This window comes from Schistocerca gregaria, unplaced genomic scaffold (genome assembly GCF_023897955.1).
Source record: "Schistocerca gregaria isolate iqSchGreg1 unplaced genomic scaffold, iqSchGreg1.2 ptg000474l, whole genome shotgun sequence".
In the NCBI taxonomy this organism is placed as follows: Eukaryota; Metazoa; Arthropoda; class Insecta; order Orthoptera; family Acrididae; genus Schistocerca; species Schistocerca gregaria.
The window spans coordinates 2,601,608-2,606,831 of record NW_026061887.1 but is presented as its reverse complement, the minus strand read 5'-3'; positions in this window follow the sequence as shown (position 1 = coordinate 2,606,831).

Genomic DNA, 5,224 nt, shown 5'->3' with positions numbered 1-5,224 from the left:
TTTCCACGCTGCCCTCCAATACTAAATTGGTGATCCCTTGATCCTACCAACCGATCCCTTCTTCTAGTCAAGTTGTGCCACAAACTTCTCCCCAATTCTATTCAATACCTCCTAATTAGTTATGTGATCTACCCATCTAATCTTCAGCATTCTTCTCTAGCACCATATTTCGAAAGCTTCTATTCTCTTCTTGTCTAAACTATTTGTCGTCCATGTCTCACTTCCATACATGGCTACACTGCATACAAATACTTTCAGTAAAGACTTCCTGACACTAAAATCTATATTTGATGTTAACAAATTTCTCTTCTTCAAAAACGCTTTCCTTGCCATTGCCAGTCTACATCTTATATCCTCTCTACTTGGACCATCATCAGTTATTTTGCTCCCAAAATAGCAAAAGTCCTTTACTACTTTAAGTGTCTCATTTCCTAATCTAATACCTTCAGCATCAACCGACTTAATTCGAACACATTCTATTATCCTCGTTTGGCTTTTGTTGATATAATCTTTTATCCTCCTTTCAAGACACTATCCATTCCCCACAACTGCTGTTCGTAGTCCTTTGCTATCTCTGAGGTTTGCCGATGACATTGAGATGAAATAAATACATAAATCTATACTCGATGTTAACAAATTTCTCTTCTTCAGAAATGGTTACCTTGCCATTGCCAGTCTACATCTTATATCCTCTCTACTTCAAACATCATCTGTTATTTTACTTCCTAAATAGCAAAACTCCTTTACTACTTTAAGCGTCTCATTTCCTAATCTAATTCCCTCAGCGTTACCCGACGTAATTCGACTACATTCCATTATCATCGTTTTGCTTTTGTTGGTGTTCATCTTATATCTTCCTTTCAAGACACTATCCATTCCTTTCATTTGCTCTTCCAAGTCCTTTGCCCTCTCTGACAGAATTACAATTTCATCGCCGAACCTCAAAAGAAAACTTCGGAGTATGTATTAAAATCCATGGAGAAGAAATAAAAACTTTGTTTACTTCACTGCTTACTCAATATACAGATTGAATAACATCTGGGAGAGGCTACAAACCTGTCTCACTCCCTTCCCAACCACTGATTCCCTTTCATGCCCCTCGACTCTTATAAATGCCATCTTGTTTCTGTACAAATTGTAAATATCGTGTAAATACACTGTATATTACCCATGCCACCTTCAGAAATTCAAAGAGAGAAAACATTTGACAGTGCACTGGAATACTCTAAGGAAAGGCCAACCTACGTTTCTAGCTTTTGTAGACATAATCTATTTTCTAAGATAAGTCGTAGGGTCAGTATTGCCTCACGTATTCCAATATTTCCTAACTGATCTTCCCTGAGGTCGGCTTCTACCAGTTTTTCCATTCGTCTGTAAAGTATTTTGCTGCCATGACTTACTAAACTGATAGTTCGGTAATTTTCACATTTGCCAACACGTGCTTTCTTTGGGATTGGAATTATTATATTCTTCTTGAAGTCTGAGGGTAATTTTTCTGTCCCATGCATTTTGGTCACCAGATGGTAGTTTTGTTAGGCTTGGCTCTCCCAAGGCTGTCAGTAGTTCTAATTGATTGTTGTCTACTCCTGGGGCCTTATTTCGACTTAGGTCTTCCAGTGCTTTGTCAAACTCTTGATGCAGTATCATATCTCCTATTTCAACTTCATCTACATTTTCCTCCTGTTGTATGATATTGTCCTCAAGAACACCGCCCTTGTATAGACCCTCTATATACTCCTTCCACATTTCTGGTTTCCCTTCTTTGCTTAGAACTGCGTTTCCATCTCAAATCTTGAAATCCATGCAAGTGGTTCTCTTTTCTCCAAAGGTCTCCTTAATTTTCCTGTAGGCAGTGTCTATCTTTCCCCTAGTGACTATCACGACAGCTGTCCCGCAGAAATATGTGGACGGCAATCAGCGCAAAGCGTGTGGCACGTGGTGTCCACTGACAAGCAAATATTCTGTTAGGCCAAATTATGACAATGGTATGATGCACACAGGAGTAAAAAACAAACCAGTTTGAGATGGGCTATAGTACCGTGTATACACGTATTCTGGGTCTGGTGCACAAGCCATGGACTACTTGGGTTGAGCTTAACGTGAGCTACTGATGTGTTTGGCTTTATTTAGGGCTGTCCACATGTTTCGCTTTCGTTCCTAAGTACAGTGTGCCTGGTGGTTCATAAAGAAAGTTTGCTTCACTCCAGACTTACGTCCATTGTTATTCCGTGGTCACGTGATCGGACGACATGCTCATATCACTGAGGCCTGTATGCCCTCAACGTGCACTCCTGTGAGAACATCATTTACCGCATTCACCAGCTAGTAGACATTATAAATAGATTTCATTTGCCGGTTACTTGTTTACTCTTTTGTGCAGAGTCAATGTATTTATGGCAAACAAACACCATCAAGTTCCATCGCCATGACATCACTTTATCCTTGTCCCTCAACACAGTACAGGTGTACAGCAATAAAGCTAGTTCACTGCGCAACTGGCATGTGAGCAACAATATTAGCCTGTTCCGTCTTCACTGGTGATCCAGATGTGATCTGTGCATAACATTTGGTGAAGGACTTTCGCTGATGTCTGTGACATGGAACCATTAGGTGACAAACCATCGAGTTTTTTGTAATAAGCCTCTGCATCCTTACATTTGTCCTATAGCCATCCCTGATTAGCCATTTTGCACTTCCTGTCGATCTCATTTTTGAGACGGTTATATTCCTTTTTGCCCGCTTCATTTACTGCATTTTTATATTTTCTCCTTTCATCAATTAAATTCAATATATCTTCTGTTACCCAAGGACTTTTACTAGCCCTCGTCTTTTTACTTACTTGATCCACTGCTGCCTTCACTACTTCATCCCTCAAACCTACTCATTCTTCTTCTACTGTATTTCTTTGCCCTATTCCTCTCAATTGTTCCCTTATGCTCTCCTTGAAACTCCTTACAACCTCTGGTTCTTTCAGTTCATCCAGATCCCATCTCCTTAAATTCCCACCTTTTTGCAGTTTATTGAGTTTTAATCTACAGTTCATAATCAATAGATTGTGGTCACAGTCCACATCTGCCCCTGGAAATGTCATACAATTTAAAACCTGGTTCCTAAATCTCACGCATCGAGTGGCAGCTCGAATTCTGCGTACGACATCCCGTGTCCTATCAATTGATGAGTCATCGATAGGTGGGATGCATAATATGCGCTCCGCCCTGTGCCGCTGATTGCCCTCGCTAAGGTGCGTCGCGTATCGGGAGCTCTGGCTGCGATGTTCGTCAAGCATTTGATTGCGTCAGTCATACGTACTAAACTGCTGTTCTTCAGAATAAGCATTACCCCGACGCTTCCTCCGAGGTGTTACTCGTCTCCTACGTGGCGCAACAGGGAAAGCGCTTGTCAACGTTAGACTGTCGAACACCTTGTAAATTCGCCGCTGTGTTACACAGGTACGCCTATTATGGACAATACTGTACGCCTTGCAGTAGAACCTTTGTTGTGCGGGCTGCGACACCGCCTCACGGGTTTGTCTCTTGGTGGCTTCTTTTTTAGGTGCACTGCGTATGCTGATGATCTGATGTTACCTATTCGTGACGAACATGATGTTCGCAAATCATTGGATTGGTTAGCCACTTCGAAGCTTCGAGATGCCGTGTAAATGTACATAAATCAATGGTTTTGAACACTGGCGTGGGATGACACCTGCGAGGGTGGCACTGCGCGATAAAATCCGTTGTCTCGGTATCGACTTCACGGACTACATCTCACGCACGACCACCATCAATTATCGGAGTCTCTTGCAAGTGCTGGGCTTGTGGATCTTCGTCTTCGTGTGTAGGACCTACATCAACGGACCGAATATGTTAACGTCTATCGGGCATCGCGAATTCCGCACGTAGCGCAAACACTACCGATGCCTAAACACATAGCTCGGAGCATCGTGGCCGCATTCGGTTCCTTTGTCAGCGCTGGAATGATATTAAAGGTTCGATATTACTCCGTCACTCTTCCGAAAGAACGAGGCGGACTTGGCCTTGTCAGTGTTCACTATCGAGCAGTATTTCTCTTCGTTAGTTTGCACCGCAGGCTTTGGCGACGATGACCGACCAGCCTCACCGGCCTACTGACGGATGGCCTGGCACCGTGTTCCCTTGACCCTCAGGTCAGACACGGGTGCCCTTTTCCTGCTCTGGCAGGCTTTACCTGGAGTACGGCAACCTCCCCGTCTCTCGCTTACCAACAGCCAGTCACCTGCCGCACACTACTTCGCCGCCGGTCGCTTAATGTCGTCGAATTGACGTGTCCTACCGTGCACTGGAACGTAGTATGGTGCTCTGTCAACGCGGTGACGCTCGATCCTGGTGTACGTTCGACCTGGTATTCGAGGGACTCTCCATAGGACCCATCTTGCAGATTCGCCTTATGTGTGAACTGCAACGTCTAGAATAGAGACCAACACCGGCTCCGTTGTGGGCCAGTGGAAGAGATCTGGTGTTTTGAGCGTCAAAGTCTGGCTCTCTTTTTACGTATGTCACCCTCTTATGCCGATTCCCGCACTCTACTCTACCCGGACGATGTTTATTATCCGAGGACGAAACACAACGCTGTCACGTAGATACAGTGCATGTACTACAGCTATTAAAACATCGATATCTAAGCCTCTTGTGGCGGTAATACAACACTAATGCTGTAGGTAGATAATAAATTTAAACAAATTTAAAGAAATTAATACAAATTTACAGAGATTATATTCGAAGTGAATTGGAAACACGCTACTAACTCCCACCGGCTGCTAGAGCAAATTTCGTGAGCAGAGTGGATGGTTGTAGTGCTATAGTCGTTAAAAAAAAGATTTATGTCTAGTTCATGTAATACAGTTATTCATATCTCAGCCTGTTATGGCGGTAGCATGAAACTAATGCAGCAGATAGGCAATAAATTTATAAAAATTTGAACAAATTATATTCGAATTGAAAGGAAACACCATACTAACTCTCATCAGCTGCAAGAATAAAGTGTTAGAGCAAATTTCGTGAACATTCTCAAAGACGGTGGCGAACACACTTGATGGTTGTAGAGGTTCTAATTGTTTAAATAAGGACATATGTCCAGTGCAAGTAATAGAGCTATCGATATCTTAGCCCCCTATGGCGGCAACACAACACTAATGCTGTAGGTAGATAATAAATTTAAACAAATTATATCCGAATTGAATGAGCAGGCT